We start from the raw sequence: 11,333 nt of genomic DNA, 5'->3' as shown, positions 1-11,333 counted from the left end.
CATTTATTTCTGCTCTGATCTTTATGATTTCTTTCCTTCTACTACCTTTGGGTTTTGTTTGTTCTTATTTCTCTAGTTCCTTTAGTTGTAAGGTTAGATTGTTTGTTTGGGAGTTTTTGTCCCTGTAATTGATTTCTAATCTCATAGTGTTGTGGTCAGAAAAGATGCTTGATATGATTTCAATTTTCTTAAATTTACTGAGGCTTGATTTGTGACCCAAGATGTGATCTATCCTGGAGAATGTTCCATGTACACTTGAGAAGCAAGTGTAATCTGCTGTTTTTGGATGGAATGTCCTATAAATATCAGTTAAATCTATCTGGTCTATAGTATCATTTAAAGCTTGTGTTTCTGTATTAATTTTCATTTTGGATGATCTGTCCATTGGTGTAAGTGAGGTGTTCAAGTCCCCCACTATTATTGTGTTAGTGTCGATTTCCTCTTTTATAGCTGTTAGCAGTTGTCTTATGTATTGAGGTGCTCCTATGTTGGGTGCATATGTGTTTATAATTGTTATATCTTCTTCTTGGATTGATCCCTTGATCATTATGTAGTGTCCTGCCTTGTCTCTTGTAACATTCTTTATTTTAAAGTCTATGTTATCTGATATGAGTATTGCTACTCCAGGTTTCTGTTGATTTCCATTTGCATGGAGTATCTTTTTCCATCCTCTCACTTTCAGTCTGTATGTGTCCCTAGGTCTGAAGTGCGTCTCTGTAGACAGCATATATATGGGTCTTGTTTTTGTATCCATTCAATGAGCCTGTGTCTTTTGGTTGGAGCATTTAATCCATTCACGTTTAAGGTAATTATTGACATGTATGTGCCTATTACCATTTTCTTAATTGTTATGGGTTTGTTTTTGTGTGTCCTTTTCTTCTCTTGTGTTTCCCACTTAGAGAAGTTCCTTTAGCATTTGTTTTAGAGCTGGTTTTGTGGTGCTGAATTCTCTTAGCTTTTGCTTGTCTGTAAAGCTTTTGATTTCTCCATCGAATCTGAATGAGATCCTTGCCGGGTAGAATAATCTTGGTTGTAGGTTATTCCCTTTCATCACTTTGAATATATCATGCCACTCCCTTCTGGCTTGTAGAATTTCTGCTGAGAAATCAGCTGTTAACCTTATGGGAGTTCCCTTGTATGTTATTTGTCATTTTTCTCTTGTTGCTTTCCATACTTTTTCTTTGTTTCTAGTTTTTGTCAGTTTGATTACTGTGTGTCTCGGCATGTTTGTCCTTGGGTTTATCCTGATTGGGACTCTCTGTGCTTCATGGACTTGGGTGGCTATTTCCTTTTCCATGTTATGGAAGTTTTCAACTATAATCTCTTTAAATATTTTCTCTGGTTCTTTCTCTCTCTCTTCTCCTTCTGGGACCCCTATAAGTGAATGTTGTTGTGTTTAATGTTGTCCCAGAGGTCTTCTTAGGCTGTCTTTATTTCTTTTCATTCTTTTTTCTTTATTCTGTTCCACAGCAGTGAATTCCACCATTCTGTCTTCCAGATCACTTATCCATTCTTCTGCCTCAGTTATTCTGCTATTGATTCCTTCTAGTGTATTTTTCATTTCAGTTACTGTGTTGTTCATCTCTGTTTGTTTGTTCCTTAATTCTTCTAGGTCTTTGTTAAACATTTCTTGCACCTTCTCGATCTTTGCCTCCATTCTTTTTCCGCGGTCCTGGATCATCTTCACTATCGTTATTCTGAATTCTTTTTCTGGAAGGTTTCCTATGTCCACTTCATTTAGTTGTTTTTCTGGGGTTTTATCTTGTTCCTTCCTCTGGTACATAGCCCTCTGCCTTTTCATCTTGTCTGTCTTTCTGTGATTGTGGGTTTTGTTCCACAGGTTGCAGGATTGTAGTTCTTTTTGCTTCTGCTGTCTGCCCTCTGGTGGATGAGGCTATCTAAGAACGGTAATGTCCTTGATAGTTTATCACGTTGACTTTGTACATTAACTGAAATGTAAACACGGGAATGCGATTCCTCCTGGGAGACTAATAATAAATATGGGGCAGAGACGTTTACTGGGCACAGGCTGTGCGTCATTCATTATTCTAAACACTTGCTAAGTTTTCATTCACTTAATCCTCACAACAACCTTGTGAAATCGATACAGTTACTATCCCCTTTTTTTCAGATCAATGAAGATTAATTAACTTGCCCAATATCATGTCTCTGTGGGGTGGAGCTCAAACTTGAACTCAGGAAGTCTGGCTCTCAAGCCCAACTCTACTACTACCTGAGTCCAAGGTGCAACCTCTCTGACTTGCAGGAGAAAAAAGCCCAGACACTCAAAACCAGTAGTACAGCCAAAGCTAGAAAGACTCCCCCCAGTTCTGACAACTTGGTGTCATTCTTAACTATCATCACCGCTTGGAAGGACAAAGAAAAAAAGTCTTTGAAATCGCACTGAAAATCTAAACATTAAGAGTTTAAATCATGATCAGGATTAAGCCAGTTGAATTTATGTGCATTAACTTTAGCTGGCGACTCAATTTCTCCCTATTATCCTGGTCACCATTTGTTGGGAAAGAATGATTTTCCTCTGCTGGCAAAGCAAAGCAAATCATTTGTGTTATAGCTAAGTTTGAGTCATGATTGGATTAGCCTTTTCTCCAGCAGTTACCCCACATTTTTCTTTTGCTCAATACTTATCCAACTTGTGTTTTTCTTCCTCTTAAGCATTATCTTACATTCTCATAACTCTCTAAAAAACAGCTTCAAAGCTGTATTTGAAAGGTTATTAAGATTGTAGTTAATAGATTGCTAATGGCAGAGGGTCGGATAATAGGCAAAGAATATACGGATCAGGTGAGTCATACAGCTGTCCTCGGCCCATTCCCTTCCTCTGTTCTTTGTGGCATTTGCAGCAATGAGTTTAAGATCATCGATGGTTAAGACGGGGCTAAACCGGTTTATTCCCTGGGAAGCATGTCAACTATCCAACCAGTGTTTTCACTCAGCACTTGGGTACCCCTTGCCCGATGTCTCCTGTATGGCTCCTAAATGGCTATTTCCATTTCTGAATGATAGCTCTCCAAAAAGAAGTTAAAAGTGGATAAGACTTTAACTTTTTCTTTAGAAGGGAAAATGTATTAGGATCCCTCTATTTCCTTTCATTCCTGGGGTGTCAGGTGACTCTCTAAGTAAAACCCCAGTTTTCTCTGGTCTTGATGAAGTTGGTATAAGCAGAAGTGTTTTGACGTTGACTTTAGCAGAAACGTTGCTGTTTAATCTCACCGTCAGTTCTGTGCTCATTCTTGGGCCTCCACAGGATCCTCTTTTGGTCCATCTTGTAGCCTGGCTGGAGACACTTCTGGGCATTTCCCTAGACCAAAAGTCCCCAAATATGGTACCTGAAGGCTGGGCGTTGGCAGACGTGGTGTGTCATTCTTGCTTTCTGTGGGGATGAGGGTGGAGCTGGCAGAGTCTTGTATCCATATTTTCCATGCCGATCCAGAAGGAACATGGGTCATACACTGAAATAAACCCCGTTGCCTGACAGTTTAGACCCGTTGCTAGTTTTGTAAGAAACTTCAGGCCATAGAACCACTGCTCCATCCAGGACCAGCCACGAACTTGAGATCCTTCAGAGGCTGGGCTGGATGCAGCAGGAGAGAACTCCTAGCTGAGTAGCTCGTGCTAATAAGTCTTTGTCTAATTGCACTTCCTGGCTCAACCAAAGATAAACAGATGAGAAGAACCTAAGCCAAAAAGGGCATTAGGACCATGATTTGGGTAATAAACTACCCCAGGCTTGTAATGGACTCATTCCTAGACAGACACAGGAATGAATCTGGGGAGAGAAAAGCCAAATGAGTGAGTGATGATGTGTCATCATTTAAAAAAATGTCTCATCACGTTTGTATGAACAGTAGAGCAGATGTTAGATGGAGCCCGTCTTTGACTGTTTCTTTAATATCTTCAAGAGAACAACGTGAGCTCGTGGGGAACGGAAAATTACTAAGGCTCCCGTGTGCCAGACTTGTGGGGTAAAGTTGAACAAGATGTACTAAACCTCAACAAGAGAAGAATAGTGAATTGAATTACAGTTGAGCCTTGAACAACATGGGTTTGAACTGCATGGCTCCACTTATACCTGGACTACCTTCAGCAGTAAATACTACGGTACTATGCCATCTTCCTTGGTTGAATCCGAGGATGCAGAAAAACGGATATGGGGTCTGACTGTAAAGTTACCGTGGATTTTCCACTGTGAGGGAGTCAACAGCCCGAACTCCACATTGTTCAAGGGTCAACTGTACATATGTTTTTGATCACCAGTGTTTCATGAAATAAACTGGTGAAAAGTTTTCTGCTGTTCTAAGTTTTACCTTTAAGATCAGGGGATAAATTATTTCCTAGGAAGCTGTTCTTTATGTTCTTTCTATTTCTGTGTTGATAGTCTAATCTGAATTCATTGGGTTTATTGAGACTTTGACATGTGTAAGTGATGATTAGCCTGACTATTGTTTATTTATGTAGAATTTATAGTGTTTTATCCTTTATGTAGATCTTGGGGTTTGAAACTTGAAGTAGTATTGCTTTATCAATCATAAACATTTGTTCTCTGAGGGCTGATTATAAACAATAAGGAAGAATGACTCTTGAAATAAAGGAATAAATAGTGATAGTTTTGTAATAGATAAACCTGAGATAAGTATAAGTGAATTATATTTTTCATAAAATGTACCCCAAAGCTAATACTTTGTAAATACTACCATTTTCTTTACGGCTAGAGTGTAACCAAATCCAGGACTAAATAACTTTCCATTTGGGACCGTCAGGTTTACAGAACAAAAATAATGTTCACAGAAGCCTAATTATGATAGGAAGGTCAACTTTACTGCACCAGCAAATTTTCAATAGTGGGTTCCATTCATCAGTCAGATCCTTTTTTTTCCCCTCCGGAGCATTTTTTTCTGGTTTGAGTTGGGTATGGGGTTAGGTTGGCGGTGGGTAAATTCCAACGCCACTCTGGCGTAAGAGCATGGAATTGTTATGCCATACGGGATAGTTTATGTCACGGGTAGCCAACAGGGCATCTGAAGTTAAACCATCTATGGCACGTCCATTGCTATGATTTCAATTCTGGCGAGGAGTTCAGTATTTGATAAAAGGATCCCAACACTATTGGATTGTGAATTCTTTTTCAGAGCAGGCCTTTTCTAGTGGTTCTCAGCCCTGGCTGCTCACTAGAGTCAATGGGGGAGCATTTAATCCTCCCCAGGCCCAAGCTGCACCCCAACCAATGAAATGGGGACAGTGGGGGACCCAGGCATCAGTGCTTTTTAGAGCTCTCCTCGACACCCCACTTGCGTACCAAGGTTGAACCGTTTGACCAGATCCAGCCTTTGTGGAATCTGTGGGCTGTTAGGGGATAATATTCAGATCAGTGAATTCGGATGGTCCGTCTCAGAACGTCAGATGTCCCGAGAGCCGATATGTGCCCAGAATAGCTCCCCGTCCTTGAGGAGAGGAGACCACACTAGGCACCGGTTAGGAGGGTGGCGAGCCTCCTGGGCTTAGAGGGCCTGCTAACCCCAGTCTCCTCCCACACTTGAGAAGCATGTGGGTGGGAAACCCTACCTGTTGGGAGAGCCTCACCCTCCAAAACAGCATGTCTTGGCCGTGTTGTGAGCTGTGTCGGTACACGTCCCCTCCTGCTCCGGTGGGGAACCCCACACTCAGGCCTGGAGCATCTCCCTTGTGCTGGGGGACCACTTATCTCTCCCCGGGACACAGAGGAGGTTTCAAGAGTCACTTGTGACCTCTGCTGAGTGAGGTTCCATCAAAGCCACCCACGAGCGAGAAGGTAGTACGTGGTAGGAACCGGGAAGTAGCATAGTGCTGTCATAACTCGTTCAGTTGTTGTTGTTCTTTTTGTTTTTACCTCCAGATCGACCAGAGTCTCAGAGATGGGGCACCTGTTCAGACAGAGGGCTGGGATGGCGAGGTCTTCCCTGCGAGCCCTGGTCAATTAGCCCATCTCCGAACTGCTCTTTCGCCATCTGTTAGAATTCTTATCAGGATTGGTTGTGAAAAAGTATGCAAAAGTGGTTTGTTACAAAAGGAAAAGGAAAGAAAATAAATGAGCCCCATTTAAACTCCAGCTGAGCCAGGGGTGGTAGCCCTCCGGCCTGGATGGAAGGAGCAACCCTCCGGGAAACCAGTAGCCCTGTCCGAGGGCCGTTACCCTTTTCTCGGCATCATTCATGCTGGTTCAGTGAGCCATCACGGTCCGTTAAAAAAAAATACTGACAATCCCAGCGTGCTGGCGAGATTGTGGGGAGACTGGAGTGGAAATGGTCCAGGCACTGCAGGAAGCCCTTCGGCGATTTCTTATAAAATTCAACATACAAATGCCTCACAGCCAAGCCTTTCCACTTCTAGGTATTTATGCAAGAGAAATGAAAGCAGATGTCCACAAAAAGACGTGTACAGTGATGTATATAGCAGCTCTTTTCATAATATATATAAAAACAACAAAAACCCTAGAAATTCTCAAATATTCATTATCAGAAGAGTGGTTCAATAAATCTGGATGATATATTCATAAAATGGGACTACTTGAACCGGAAAAAGATATTTCTCCGTACAACAACTGGTTGAATCTCCAAAACACTATATTAAGTGAAATAAGTCAGACAGAAAGAAATATGTACTGTCTGACTTCCTTTCTATGAAGGTCAAAAACAGTGATCATGGGGAATGGGTGACTTAGAAAGGGACACGAGGGGACTGAGGTGATAGGGCTGTTTTGTGTCTTGTTTTGGAAGGTGGGAATGTGGGTGGAGTCAGCTACCAAAAGCCATCTCATACAGTACTTAAGATCTGTGCATTTCACTGTGTACACATTTTGGGGGGGGGTAATAATTAAACTTTATTTTTCTTGTTTGTTTTTATTGTGGCAAAATAGATCTAACACAACATTTACCATCTTAACCATATTTATTTTTTTAATTTAAAAAAATGTTTTAATTTTTATTTTTTTGGCCACCCCGCGGGGCGTGTAAGATCTCAGTTCCCTGACCAGGGATCGAACCCGAGCCCTCGGCAGTGAAAGTGCAGAGTCCTAACCACTGGGCCGCCAGGGAATTCCCTCTTAGCCATTGTTAAGTGTTCTGTGGCATTAAGAGCATTCACACTGTTCTGCAGCCATCATCACCATTCATCTCCAGAACATTCTGTATGCATTTTGCCTCAGTAAGGAAAGCAAACTAAAAACACTGTCGTATGGTGAGGTCAGTTCAGCTGGAACTGAGGCGTTGGCCTCATGCATACGGGAAGCCAGCCTGGACACGCAGGACCGTCTGCTTCCCTCTGCGGCCCCAAAGCGCGCGGCGCACCCCTCGGCTGGGCACCCGTCCCATCAGAGTCAGTGCCGATTTGCCTGCTTCTCCCACTGGCCCCGAGCTCCCAGGCATGGAGACGGTCCTGCTCGTTGCCCTGCCCCGGCATCCGTGTGAGGAAGGCTTTCGTGCACGTGTGCTGAACGCCAAGTGGTCCCCGTGTCAGGACTCGGCCTGGTCCATGTCCAAGCTTTTCTCAAAGAAAGTAGGTGCCTGTATCTTTCACAGCTCTATCTGTTAGATGGTTAAAGAAACCACGTGAGCATTTCGAATCTCGAAATGGGGGGCCTTTTGCACGACTCCCTGGAACGATTGCTTCTAGGTAGCGTGTGTTTGTGTGTCTTCTTCCTTCTTGCTGGAGTCAGCCCACGGCTTCTCCCACCCAGCACGGGGCCTTAGGCACTTCCCTGCCTGCTGTGTCCTGTGGTTTCCTGGCCCGCCTTCAAATTGCCGATCTAAACAACCCCGAGGGCCTGGATGACCACTGCCAATATTCTACTCCTCTAGCAGCCCGGAGGAGTCCAAACGACCGCTTCAGGTTTTTCTTCTTCAGAAACTCCAACAATTGCCAGGAATCAAGAGGATTACAAAATAACAGGAGGGGTCGTCGTGCGCCGCGGTGTGAGGACCCTCTGCCTTGCTTTTCAGCGGCGCCGCAGACGGTCCCCAGCGGCTCCTTCTCCCTCTTCTAAGCCCGAAAGCCAGAAATAGAGTCGTACGTGATAAGGGCTTCCATTCCCAGACAGCTGAACAATTTGTACCATTTCGAAATTACATATTCCTGTTTAGACTCAGTTATCAATATATGTTCAGCATTTCACCCATGGTCTCAAGTTGCGTGCATTTTCTTCACAATAAGGCGACGAGCTTACACCAAAAAGAGGGTTTTGCTTAAGGCTGAAGAGTCCCTGCTTTCAACCTACCTTGTAATTTTCATCTTGTTGCTTTTTATAGCATTCATATCAGCACCTTGGTCTTTTGGCTTTCCACTAAATTTTTTTTTTTTAATTACCAGTTTAAAATACAACGAAACACTCAAGCAATGCACTGCACCGGGTACTGACTGAGACAGGGCCCCTGGTGACCGAACTTGGAGGGGCAAGCAGCAGTACCACGCAGCTGTGCATTCGCTGTTTGACGGGGAAAAGTCTGAGTCTGGGGCAGGAAAGGTTGTTTAGGGATGTCAGCATATTATTATGAGAGTTGAACATGCCAAAGTGAAGACTGCTTAGAATGTAAGGAAAGCTCATTTCACAGGCGGGAAACTCATTCATTCATTCATCAGCAATAGGTCTTAGAGGGACGATTCAATGCCAGGTTCAGGTCTAGGTGCTCTGGAGACAGTGAACAAGAGGCAGGCTCTGCTCTGAGGTGCAGGCGTTGCCAGTCAGGACAAAGAGACCGTACACCAGTAACTGCTTCCAGGTTGGATGAAGGACTTTGCGGAAAGTTTAAGTACTGCGATGGAGGGCGCACGGGGGTCGGGGGTGCTGCCTTGGCTAGGTTGCCAGGGGAGCGTGGGGTTTCCGGGCTGTGATGAGGAGAGCGGGAGACACCCAGCGGGGGAGGGCTCTAGGCTGAGGAGACAGCAAGTGCAAAGGACCTGAGGTGGGGGTGAGCTTGGGTGTCTGCAGAGAAGAAGGAGGTTTCTGATGGCCGAAGCATGAGGGTGAGAGGGCAAACAGGCAGGCAGAGGGCCTCTCCAACCTCTCCTGCCTTCTCCAGCCAAGGGCCCTGAAGCCCTCGGTAAAGAAGGTAAATCTTCTTTCTGAACAAAGCTGTGGAAGGACTTTAATCGATAGATAAAGATTTGGCCCTTTAGGGAATGCGGGGGCAGACAGGGTCACCGGATTTAGCAAATAAAAATAGAGAATGCCAGATTAAACTTAAATTTCAGGTATGCAATGAATGAATTTTTAGTATATCTCATGCAATATTGGGGACATACTTATATTAAAAAATGGTTTGCCATTTCCGTGAAATGCCAGTGTAACTGGGTGTCCTGCATTTTCTCTGGCGGTGAGAGGCCATGGTGGCGGAGCTGAGGGGGTGAGACTGGGGACGGGTGGTGGATGTCCGTGGGGAGGAGACTTTGCTGATGGAGCTGGATCTGGGGAGCGAGACACAGAGGAACCTCGGGTGACTTCCGGGTTTCCAACCTCAGCACCCGGGGGCCCCTTTACTGGGCTGGAGAAGATGGGGGAGGGGAGCATGTGTGTTGTGAGGCCGACAAGCCTTATTTAAGGGCACGTAGACAGGAAGACGTGGACGTTCCTTGGATTGTCCCCTGTCCAGGCCCACCCCTCCGGCCGTCTCCCCTCTTCCTCCCCTGTTCCCTGCTCCAATGGAAGAGAGATAAGCAATTCAGGACACAGTGTGACTCGGACAAGCTATTTTCTAGATGAATATTTAGACCCCAGCTAAGCTGCTGCTAAGAGAAACAGTGGAAGAAAGAAATGTACTTCCTAGGAATTGGACTAAAGAATATTTCTATTTCATTATGTAACAGATTTCTGTGTGCCTCTTTTGCAATATGTCTTTAAGGATCCATCTGTAGGCATAAGGGAACAAGACAGTTTTTGCAATGCAGTGGTTGTGTGGGCGACCAAGGACAGCCGAGGTAAACCGGACACAAAAGTGTCTCAGTCACAACTTTTATAAAACCCAACATTACAATTAGACCCAACATTGCAATTATAATATCCAACATTACAGTTATGTGCATGGATGCACTTAAGTATTTTCTGAAATTTTAGCCTCAATAAGAAATTCTATCATTATGAGGGAAAAACAAGAGTACACGAGCTGTGATATTGCATTTCCTGATTTAAAAAGATACATCTTTAAAAAAAGGGGCTACAAGTATTATAATTTCTTTTAAAGCAGCCCCTGTAAAAAGTTCATTCACCTTGACTTTATTCTTATATAGGAAGAAGCCACTTGACTAGATAAGTATTTTGATTACAGAGGGTTTGGCTGTAAAGTGGCCTCATATCCAGAGAATGTTTTGCAAAAATCAAAACTGCACCTATCCCATGACTTTTTCTTTTTCTCCATCCCTTCTATTTAAATCTTTTAATAAAGCATTTTACCAGAAATTCACATTAAGGTATGAATAGTCAGTAGAGTTTACTATGTTGCTCTCTTTCCAAAGCGGCTCACAATTTAGTGGGGGGCAAAGTGATATTGACTAAGGGCACACTTTGCCCTTAGTCAATATCAGTATAAGAATTACCTGTACTGTTTGCTACAAATGCCCACACTCTCCATGTGGATTCGGATTCAGGGGTCTGCCTAGAGCAGGGCCCAAGAATCTGTATTTTTAACCAATATCTCAGTCATTCTTGTGAACTAGCAAATCTGGAAAACACTGGCTTGAGTGAAAGGATTAAAACATAGTCGTTGGGACTTCCCTGGTGGCGCAGCGGTTAAGAATCTGCCTGCCAGTGCAGGGGACACGAGTTCGAGACCTGGTCCGGGAAGATCCCACATGCCGCGGAGCGACTAAGCCCGTGCGCCACAACTACGGAGCCTGTGCTCTAGAGCCCGCGAGCCACAAATACTGAGCCCACGTGCCACAACTACTGAGCCCACGTGCCTAGAGCCCTTGCTCTGCAACGAAGAGTAGCCCCCACTCACTGCAACTGGAGAAAGCCTGCGGGCAGCAACGAAGACCCAACACAGCCAAAAATAAGTTAATTAATTATAAAAAAATAATAACCGTTGAATTGCAGCTATCTTGAAGGTGTGAGTGAAAGGGCCTTTTGAGAGGCTGAAGGGGAAATAATTGGGCATAAATGATTGTATTAGTTAAATAGTTCATCAGAGTTTGTTGAGTGTTTGCTGATGGGCTTGGCAGCGTCCTGAGCACTGAGGATGCTACGTGGATGAGAGATGAGGCTGGAGGGATAGGCAGTTCCGCCTGGCAGCTCAGGACAGCTTTACACACAGGACATGGGATTTGAAATGGTTCATTTGAAACAGGAA

The 11,333-nt window shown here is 44.1% G+C and overlaps 1 protein-coding gene across 3 annotated transcripts in view; it reads left to right on the top strand.

Annotated features, from left to right (window-relative positions):
- Positions 1–11,333, top strand: part of LYN (LYN proto-oncogene, Src family tyrosine kinase) — a 112,045-nt gene that overhangs the window by 18,968 nt on the left and 81,744 nt on the right. The window lies entirely within an intron of this gene.

The sequence above is a fragment of the Physeter macrocephalus genome, chromosome 15 (genome assembly GCF_002837175.3).
Source record: "Physeter macrocephalus isolate SW-GA chromosome 15, ASM283717v5, whole genome shotgun sequence".
NCBI lineage: Eukaryota > Metazoa > Chordata > Mammalia > Artiodactyla > Physeteridae > Physeter > Physeter macrocephalus.
The sequence above is the reverse complement of the archived record's forward strand: the minus strand, read 5'-3'. Positions and strand labels throughout refer to the sequence as shown.